Raw genomic sequence first — 11283 nt, forward strand, 5'->3', positions numbered from 1 at the left:
CTTCTCCCCCCGCCACCCCACGGGAGGGTGGTTGCAAAACTTCACCCTAAAAAACAAACCCTTTAGGACTCCTGCCTCCTCGGCCTGGGAGGGGTCTGTCAGCTGCAGCCCACTTTTCAATCCATCTTATCGGTAATGTTTGCAGGTGGCACCGGAGCCAGCTGTGTTATCAGCAATCAGCGGCAGCAAGGACAGAGCTTGGGCACAGTGGAGAACAAGGCTAAATATAACCCTTTTCAAATTAAAATCCTGAGTCGGAGGAGAAGCAAGACAGGGTAGGGCAGGTTTTATTTCTTTACACCAATGCATCAAAGATAAAAGGAGGGGGGGGGGCATTTGGAAGGAGTTGGGACTACGACAGAATTGTTTTCATCTCCGGAAAGGTTGTCAAAACACGAAAGATGACGCAAAGCAAATGCCTGTCCGACAGGCCCAAGGAAGCTTGTTTACATGTTTGGGATGAGCAGGGTTATAAATGATGGTGTAATTGAGGAAAACCTGCCTAGTCATTGGAACGAGCAGACCTAAAAACAGACGTAACCGTGCTGGGAGGAAAATAAACTTCAAGGAAGCTATTTCCCATTGCTTTACTTAATACCTTTCTCTTTCCTACTGCCTCTCTCTATCCCACTTTCATTTTCATTAGAAGAAACACTCCCCAGCATTTGCCAGGCTTCCCTTAACCTTCCTGACTTGCTCACTTGGAGCCTGGAGAAGACAGAGCATCCCCTCATGACTGGAGACAGGCTCCGGGCAGTGCCCAACACACCTCACCCACCTCTGGGGCTGGGATGGTGCCTTCCTAACACCAACAGTGCAGGGGCTAGTGGATGAGGAAAGGTGTGTCAACTGTTCAACTTGATCTCCAGCAAATGAAAAGCATTCAATAGCCCGGCCACTGTGGCTCGGTGGTTGAGCATTAACCTATGAGCCAGGAAGTCATGGTTTGATTCCTGGTCAAGGCACATGCCCAGGTTGCAGGCTTGATCCCCAGTGTGGGGTGTGCAGTAGGCAGCTGATCAATGATTCTCTCTTCATCATTAATGTTTCTATCTCTCTCTCCCCCTCCCTTCCTCTCTTTATAAAATCAATAGAAAACATTTTTTGTATTATGTGTAGGGCATAATGTCACAGGAAGGTCAGAGTATCCTGCCACCCGTGAGAAGTCAGCCCCAGTTACTGTTGATGTGTTATACACAGAAGAGCCATTCTTCAGGCACTCTGCTCTCTCCTCACATCCCAAAAACAAAAATCTCGCCAGAACCAGTTTGGCTCAGTGGATAGAGCGTCGGCCTGCGGACTCAAGGGTCCCGGGTTCGATTCCGGTCAAGGGCATGTATCTTGGATGCGGGCACATCCCCAGTGGGGGGCGTGCAGAAGGCAGCTGATCGATGTTTCTCTCTCATCGATATTTCTGGCTCTCTATCCCTCTCCCTTCCTCTCTGTAAAAAAGCAATAAAATATATTTTTAAACAAAACAAAACAAAACAAAACAAAAAAAACAACCTCAAGCCAAATACCACTTGACATCATTGTAATCACTCAAAACGTACAAAAAAAACCATACGTAAACATATAAAAGAATTACTATAGCATATGCAATGATTGTCATCATTCTGGCCATTATTCTTAGGTAACCCTTTTTGCCATAACAGACACTTGCTGTGAGACATGCTATTTCCCCCTCAGTCTACCTAACTTCAGCTATGGCTCGGTGGACAATTCCATGCATCTTGGGTACCTCTCTGTGCTACTTTCTTCAAAGCCTCATGCAGGTGCGGCCCAGAAATGTGGGGGAGACTATGCCCCAGTGAAAGTTTCAACCTATGAAGGATGAAAGTCTATGGATAAATGGGCCAACTTCCTTGTCCTCTCAGGTAATGTTGAAAAAGAAGAGGTTTTGCCCACGGGCGGGTGAAACACTCGCTTACTTTACCGGGACAATTCTCAGCAATAGCCAGCTATTAATATATCCTTTGTTGTTTTTCGTCCTTCCCTGTCTCTCTCTCCACTTCCCATACTTCTGTTTCCTGGGTTCATCTCCAAAATAAATTGCCTGTATCAAGTCCTTGTCTCAGGGTCAGCCTTAAGTGGTGGAGGAAGGTGTGGCTGGACCCCATATGATATTGTAATTTCTAAAATAGTCTTCCTGGAAGACTATCCCTAAAAACAGGCTTCAAGTCACTAATGACAATAGTGTCATTAATGACCACTGCAGACTAGATTTTATTTATTAGAAGGCGGTGCCCAAATTAAACATGTAAGCCACCTACAGAGAGAATGAAACTGGCATGAAATTCCTTTCTTTGGGGACGTGCTGTTAGGACACAGGACTGTGCCAGGCGCCGAGACAAAGCAAGCACATGTTTTTACCAGCCTGTGGGCAAAACCTCCTCTTTTTCCAACTGTTGGCCTTGACGAACCAGGATCCCAGCAACACAACAAGCGTGAAAGACTTGCCTCCTTCAACAGTAACTGCCTCCTTTTAGTCTGAGTCTTTGACAGCCTAACAACTGAACAAGAATTACATCAGCGTTCCTGCTTGGCATGAGCTCGGCCACAGGACCAGTGACATGTAATGCGTGTGCTGGCTTTTCCTGCCACAAAGCTGTGACACGTTGTCAAAGCTTCACAAAGTCCTTCCGTCTCAGTACAACTCTGGGCAACTTGTCTCCATCTTTATTCTGGGACAAGGACATTCACTGTAGCCTACTTTCCTTGTCTCTTAAATGTTATTCCCCTCTCCTAATTGCTTTTAATATAATAAGTTACTGAGTATGAGTCCCAGATTCATCACACAATATGTGACCTTGCTTCATCAAACCTCAACATTTTGTTCCATAAAATACAGGGAGCAAGAACACATTGCAGATTGTTATGAAAATTGCAAAGATCCCTGAAATGTGTTTAGTGAATTCCCCGGCACAAAAGCATCTCTAAATTTTAAATATTATTATTAAAATCAGATCCAATTATGATAACTGCACAATGAAAAAATGCAGTCCGTTTTGCACTTAGAATCTGGCACACTCTAAAATACATAGAAGGTCTTCTCAATCTGACCTTTTCATTTGTATGCAATTTAACCTTCATTAAAATTGAACTATTACGTGTAAAGACATGAATTTCTCAAAAGAAATCAAAATACCCATCTAGGGGAATCTCACAATATACAAGGGAAAGCAGATACATGTATAGACTTGATCATGCACTAAACAGTCATTAAACGCCAGCTTTGCACTAGAACTGCACTAAGTGACAGAGGCACAAGGATGAACAAGGTTCTGTGTCCTTACAGGGAAGCAGCCACCCCGTGAACCAATCGCCGGATACTGATATGACATACATTATGTTCAAGGCAGCGTGAGAAGACCTTAAAAGGAATAACCAGATCTATGAGGGGGCGGGGGGTGTTGGAAGTAGGAACAGATTAAATCAAGTTCACAGTTGCAGCCGTTAAGCTGGAATGTGAAGGGTGAACAGGAGTTAGCAAGTTGATCCATGGGAAGTGAAGATTCCGGGACACAGCGCACACAAAAGCAAGGACGTAGGGGAAGAGCAGTGTGCTCAGGGACCCCCAAGTAGGCAGATGAGGTTGGACCCAGGAGAGATGGGGGAGAGTGAGGAGGAAAGAGGTAGGAAAACAGTTGTCATAAATTGTAGGCTGTACTTATTTTGAAGTTAGCACAACGGGATTATAAGCAGATGTGTCGGAAATATTGACGTCACACACGGAAAGATCACTTGTCCATTTTTACATAACTAATTGGTGGCAAAACTAAAACTAGAAGGTGAGCCTCTCAACTCCGAGAGTGGTGTTCTATCCTCCAGACCAATGGTTCGGAGAGAGGGGTCCCGGGACCAACAGATGAAGCATTACATGGGAAAGTGTTCGAAATGTACATTCTCAAGGGTACACCCCAAACCCGAATCAGAAATGCTGAGGATGGGGCCCAGAAATATGTGTTTCTAAAAGCCCTCAAAATGATTCATACGAACATTTGAGAACCACTACTCTTTTATTTTTCTTTTCTGTCACCATTTATCCCCTCTATGCCCTCTTTTACCTCCATCCACCCCCCCACCCCCACAATCACCACACTGTGGTCCATGTCCATGACTTCTCTCACTTTTTTCTTTTTTGCTCAATCCTGCCACCCCCCAAGCCCCTCCCCCAGCTATCTGCCTGCTCTCTATGAGTCTGTCTCTATTTTGCTTGTTAGTTCAATGTGTTCATTAGATTCCACATATGAGTGAAATCATACGGTACTTGTCTTCCACTCACTGGCTTATGGCACTTAGCATAATGGAGAATGACTGCTCTTAAAGCTGTGGTCTTCACCTTCCCAAGGAGATGTTCATGGAGGAAACTAAAGGAAAAGCAGAGAGTACAATTTAACCTTCGTTAAAATAGAATGCTTTTCCTTTCCTTTCCTTTTATCACATTCAGAAAACAGCCTTGTGTTCACAACAAAACATTATCAATCAAGCACTTTACAAAAACTCTATGAAAATGTTCTGTCTTGACAAGTCCTTTGATGACCAGTGTCTTAGAGGCCATAACAGGTACAGGTTGCCAGAAAAGTCATTTACCCCAGATAACAATTAGGTGCCAGCTACACAGAAACCCAAGAGCAGATATCTACCAGTGTACCTGATAGAAGAAGCTAGAAAGGGGGGGGGGGGGAATTATAAGAAATAGAAGGAGATGAATCACCCTATTTTTTACTAAATGTATTCTTAAAGAACTTCAATAAGCTCATTTTCAGCACCACAACATTTTAGCATTTAGGGAACCATGAATAAAAAGTCTGTTGAGCCCGAACAGTTTGGCTCAGTGGATAGAGCATCAGCCTGTCAACTGAAGGGTCCCTGGTTCCATTCCAACCAAGGGCACATGCCCGGGTTGTGGGCTCTATCCCCAGTGTAGGATGTGCAGGAGGCAGCCAATCAATGATTCTCTCCCATCATTGATGTCTCTGTCTCTCTCTCCCTCTCCTTTCCTCTCTGAAATCAATAAAAAATATACTTTAAAAAAAAAAAAAGGTCTGCTGAGCTATTTTCAGTATTATTCACCTCCATGCTCTCAAAACCTGATTTAGTTTCTTGCATGTAAAATGCACTTAATACAATATTATTAACTGAATGAGCAACCTACGTAATGCAAAGAACAAACTAATGTTTTGAATATATGTCTGCAGACTAATAAAAATGTTCAAAGTTGGCTGAAAACAAAAGTCAGAGCCTATTTTACATGACTGGACATATAATATCTAAAGAAGTGCAGTCTGAACACTATGCTTATAAGATTGATTTTTCTGAAATTAGAACCACTCTGCATTCAATCAGCCTGCCTCTCTATTGCTGACATCAACCATTGAGGATATGAAGAAAAATCTCATTTGTGCCAGTGGCTGGCAAACTAACACAAGTTAATTTGTCAATTAAACTATCAGTGTAATAAAGAATCTTACAAACTAACATTAGCAGGTTAAGATGGGCAAGCTGTATAATTCATAGAGAGAAACTCAAGTCCACAACAGGAATTCAGATGCAACTTAAATAAAGATGAACAATAGCAAAGCTAAAGTAAAGACAGGGCAGGAGTGACCTCTAGTGTTGCTGGGAAGAATCTAAGGTAAGAAGTACGAGAAATAGGAAATAGCCAAGTACAAAATTCTAAACATATGTCCATATATACTAGTATATAACAAGATATAGATATAGATGATATAGATATAGAGATATAGATATAGATATAGATATAGACATAGACATAGACATAGACATAGACATAGACATAGACATAGACATATAGACATAGATAGATATAGATATATAGATACAGATCACTTCACTGCAACATAATTATCCTTTTCCTCAGTTTAAAATTCACCTACAAAACACATATAGGATTTTATATTTCAGCCTTTATCAGTAAAATACTGACTTCTGACTTACTGATTTAGTATTAAAAGTCTTTACTCATATATATGCAAAAGTTTGAGATCTTTTTAGCCTCACTGTTCAAATGCCTCGGGGGGCGGGGGGAGATAGTGCTTTGTTTTACATGTTAAATAAGAGTAGGTTTCCCAAATGACATTGGAAGAAGGTCAAGGGACTGCAGAGAGGCAATAAAGTCATCCCCATTTAGTGGAGCTGAGAGAGTGAGCTTACATTCAGCTGCTTCACCTTCTAATGTGCGCATTGATTTTTCTAAAAGCGCGGCTCTGATCACCTTCTTCAAGGTTCTTCAAAAGCCCCCGACTGCCTACCAAATGAGGAACAAATCTTTAGGTGGCTCACTCAAGGTTTTTCACAGTTCGACCACCCAGCCTTCACTTCCTGTGAAGAAGGTGCTGCCAGATATCACAACACCTGTATTCTTTCTGGACGTGCAGACTTCCCACTCACTGGTGTCTTTTTTAACCGCTGGTTTTTTGCAAACTTTTGTGTAAAGATAGGCCCCAAATCTGAGAAGGGCTTGCAGCTTCTTTTTAATAATCCCCTGATTTCAACTCCTATTTCACCACATGCTAAACGTGTAATTTGGGGGAAATTACTTAGCCTAACTTAGCTCAGTTTGTGCATCCCTAATATAGGGATAATGCATATCATGAATATGTTACTACAGCTGCCTCTGCATGACAGAAAGCAAAGAAAGTCAGAAAGGGACCAAGGTCAAATACTAGCACCACCATTGATGAGCTTTGGGATTCTGGGTAAATCAGTCAGCTCTCTTAGTTCTCGATTCCTCACTTGTCAAACAGGTACAATAATAACCAACTTCATAATATTACTGTGAGGGTTGAAATCAGATGTCATGATAGAGTGGTGAAGGCCTGGGAGGGGCAGGTACAGGGTGGAGGAGGTCATTGGGGAAAAAAACAAAGGGGACATCTTTAATACTTTCAACAATAAACTTCAAAAAATCAGGTGGCATATCAAAAAGTACCCAGATATCACAGGCACTCAATAAATGTTTAACCTTGCACCCTCTATCCACCTCTTTCATTTGGGATAGGAGCATGGATTATGGGTGATGCCCTCAAGCCCTCCGGGACCTATGAGTATCCTGTTCCCCCTTTAACTACTGCGTATGACGTCAGCCAAGGATTCGAGAAGATCTTAACAGTACAATACGGCATGATGATTATGGGCTGTGTGATAATCATAATTTACAGGATGGTCCAGTCAGCCTTCTACAGTCAACATCACGCAATCAGTATTTTAGGTCACTGTCTTGGTCTAAACCAGGCTCAGAGTGAAAAGTTACAACAAGGTTTTAATTTCTGATTCCAGTTACATGAAGTCTCTGAGTAGTCAAACTCATAAAAACAAGAAGCAGAGTGGGGGTGGCCAGGGGCACGGGAGAGCTGCTGTTTCACCAGTACAGAGTTGTAGTGCTGCAAGTTGAAAAAGTTCTGGACACTGGTTGCACAACAATGTGAATATACTTGACACTAAAGAAGTGTACACTTAGAAATGGTTAAGTTGGTAAAATTTTATGTTATGTGTATTTTACAATTAAATTTTTAATTTTAAAAAGCTTTTATGAGATGAAATTCATTATCCCTTAAAGGTAACTTCTTTCGGCATCTCCATAGCAGGCGGGCCACATAACACACACACACACACACACACACACATACACACACACACACATGTGAGCTCACGCACATGGGGATGCATACACACAAATACATACACACACACACACACACACATGAATAAGAAGGGTGATCTTTGTCTCATAACCCATGACTTTAATAATTGGTCCCACACCACCATCAAAAATCCTATATTATTTTGATTCCATGTTTAAGAAAAAGAAAAAAGTACGTTTTCTTCACCCCTCTGAACACTACCTACCACGGAATAAGAGGAACTGATTCTAATTCATTGAACTAGAAATAAAAGAACTCAAATAATCGCATTCATCTTCCACCTGGAGCAACCTGGGTGGAAGCTGGGACAAGGCCCCCGTATCAATCATTTCAAACTCCTTCCAATTATCATCAGGCTTCTGTGTGATTATTAAAGCAATTTCTCAACGAGAGACAGCAGCGGGTCCTACCACCCCTTCAGACTGAGACAAGCAAAGGAAGAAGTAAGTCCCAAAGCCAACGCCAGACTTGGGTCCCTTCCTGCCGAATACACTGGGAGAATCGGTAAGAGTCCTAAATCCGCACTGCTGCTTTCTCAGGTCAGAAATTCCAGATCGCTTTGTGTTTTATTAAATGTGTTGGGTGGCACGGGTCAAGAGGATCATGTGGGTTTCAGCTGTAGACTTCTATGATACAAAATCTTTATATTATACTGTGTGCCCACCACCCACAGTCAAATCTTCCCTCTCCCTTCCTGTCTCTCTAAAAAATAAAAAATATCAATTAAAAAAAAATAGGCCTCCAGGACAATGTGCCCTGTTTCCCACTTGAATGTTAGCCCCCTTGTAAACCACTCATATATTAAACTACTGCAAATACGGCCACTGAAGTTTGAGAAGGACAAATCTAAACCACCTGTAAAAATTTACCGCAGTAATAAAAAGACAGGAGGCACCTCTATCAATCTTGTAGATGATCCACAAAAACCTGGCCATATTGTGTTTTGATATATACTAATTGATTTGATCTACTTCTCCCAGGAGATAAATAATTCTGCAGATATTTTAGCCTTTTTAAACGACCATGCAGGTCATCAGGAGTATCTGAGGCTTTAAATCGCAAACCTCAGTAAAACGCAACCTGAAATTCTGGTGTCACTCATCCATTTAATAACCAAAAAGGTAATATTCGTGATTTTTTTTTTTCTGAACTGTTTGAAAGTAGAAATTGACTCCTGGCAAGGCAGGGAAGCCAATTTGCAATGAGCAGCTTTCATTTCCTGCTCTTAATTCAAATCTTCCTAAAATTGTTTGAAGTCCTGGCAGGGGCAGCAGCATTCCAATGTGAGCTACACAGGGCTCTTTGGGGGAGAGACATATATATGCAAAATACACCCTGCGTGTGTCGACCAAAACAGTCAGTGGACTTTGAGTCCTAAAACAGTCCCTCTCTCATCGCCACGAAGAAGAGTGATGACAGGGGCACAAGACGATCAGCACTGAAGGTGAGGATCCCCCAGGCTCTCTTATCTGGGCTTGCTGTGTCTTTTCTGCACACAGGGAGATGTGATACTTTTCACTCATTCAGACCCGCAGCCTGGAACGCAGGTCTAAGGAACGCAGGTCTAACGAGGTTAGAGGTTCGTACAACTAGAAGCCCTCCGAATGCGGGTAGGGATTCAAGTCTTGGAAGTGAATGACATCATCTAGGCCAGTGGTCGGCAAACTCATTAGTCCACAGAGCCAAATATCAACAGTACGATTGAAATTTCTTTTGAGAGCCAAATTTTTTAAACTTAAACTATATAGGTAGGTACATTGTTATTAACTTAATTAGGGTACTCCTAAGGCTTAGGAAGAGCCACACTCAAGGGGCCAAAGAGCCGCATGTGGCTCGCGAGCCGCAGTTTGCTGACCACGGATCTAGGCTAAAGAAAGAAAGAAAAATGTGTGAGTCCTAGTCTGATCCAACATAGAGGGTGAGCTGAGGGAATGAGAAGAAGCGGCTATGATGTAGGAGGAGAAACAGGAGTGTGGGGTGTCTTCAAATTATTGGGGGCGTGGTGGGAGGGGGAGAGGGAATGTTTCAACAAGGCAGGAAAAATCAAACATTCCAAAGCTTCTCAGAGGCCAAATGAGCTTTCGGACGTGACTGACAATCAGCAAGACAAAGGCATGGGTAACCATGACAAGTATGGTTCCAGGGACTGGGAGGGCACACAAATGGATGGAGGAGGACATGTAGTGAATATAAAGTAAAGAAAGAATACAGATAAGACTTTTGAGGAGTTTGCTATAAAGAAAAAATGCACAGCCCTAGATGGCTTAGCTCAGTGGATAGACCATCAGTCTGCGGACTAAAGGGTTCCAGGTTCGATTCCTGGTCAGGGCACATGCCCAGGTTGCGGGGTCGATCCCCAGTGTGGGGCATGCAAGAGGCAGCTGATCAATGATTCGCTCTCATCATTGATGTTTCTGTCTCTCTCTCCCTCTCTTTTCCTCTCTGAAATCAATAAAAAAAATTTTTTTTAAAGAAGAAAAAATGCACAAAGTTGAGAATCTCTGAAGCGGGACTTTTTAAAGACATGAGGCCATGTGTTTATGCTGATGCGAATAATCTAGCAAAAAAAAGAGGAACGCTGACGATTCTAGAGAGAAAGGGGTGAATGCAGGCTTGAAGTTCTTGAGCACGTTGTGGGTACGAGGTCCAGTTTACAAGGCGGGTGGAGGGGAAATCAGATGACGGCATTCCCTCCCCGATGAAAGGGAGCTGAGAAGGCCGGCTGGTGGCAGGTTTGCCTGGAGAAGCTGCGGCACGCTGCTCCGGTGGCTTCAGTTCGCTTCGGTGAAATAAAAAGGGAGGTCATACGCTTAGAAAAAGAACGAGGGATGTTGAAAACGTGAAGAGGAAAAGAGAGAGTTGATCATTCGGGTAACCTGGTTTTCTACCCAGGTTATCAGTCATCTATTTTTGCCCACCCCTGTATTTGGGGGCAAAATTCTTTTTTAAAAATATGTAATCTTTAAAAACCAGTGTTAAGTATGACTTAATAAAGACAAATGATGAGGAAATGTGATTTTTTCCAATTTAGTTCATTTTATGGAAAACGTACTTTCTCCTTCCATGACAAGTTCAGCTGTTTAAAACAAAACATGAACACCTAAAAACACTTAAATGGAACAACCACATGTACAGTCACATGTTTTTCGTTATTTGAAATAAGTCTTGGTTCTGCATGTCCAGTGATAAGGTAAACATTTCCAAGGCTGATTCTGTCACTCAGGATGGACTCTCATTAGGGGGTTTGTAGAATAATAAAGATCATGATCCATAATAGGGTGGAGAAGGCCTGGGGTGGGGGCGGGGCAGGCTGGGGGGGGGGGGTCAATGTTGAGGGGGAAGGAACATATAATACTTTCAACAATAAAGATTTATTTTTTTAAAAAAAGATCATGATCAACATGTCTTGATTACCCCAATTTCCAAGTCCCTTCAATAGCAATCAACAAAGCATTGCTGGCTCATTTAAACCATTGTCCTAACCCTCTCCTACGATAGCAATGAATTTAAAATCTCGTTACTATTCCCCTCACAAAGACGTCCAAGATTTCATTATCTGTCCGTCTCCTTTGGGTGCCTCTAAACTTTGCTGAATTGGACTGACTGAAAAATTCAA

The 11283-nt window shown here is 42.4% G+C and overlaps 1 non-coding gene across 1 annotated transcript; it reads right to left on the reverse strand.

Annotated features, from left to right (window-relative positions):
• Positions 1-1111: 1111 nt before the first annotated feature.
• LOC132217715 (small nucleolar RNA SNORA11) lies at positions 1112-1241 on the reverse strand. Its single transcript, XR_009448981.1, has one exon. It is a non-coding gene; the product is annotated as a small nucleolar RNA SNORA11 (small nucleolar RNA).
• Between the last annotated feature and the right edge of the window lie 10042 nt (positions 1242-11283).

The sequence above is a fragment of the Myotis daubentonii genome, chromosome 15, assembly GCF_963259705.1.
Source record: "Myotis daubentonii chromosome 15, mMyoDau2.1, whole genome shotgun sequence".
Lineage (NCBI taxonomy): Eukaryota > Metazoa > Chordata > Mammalia > Chiroptera > Vespertilionidae > Myotis > Myotis daubentonii.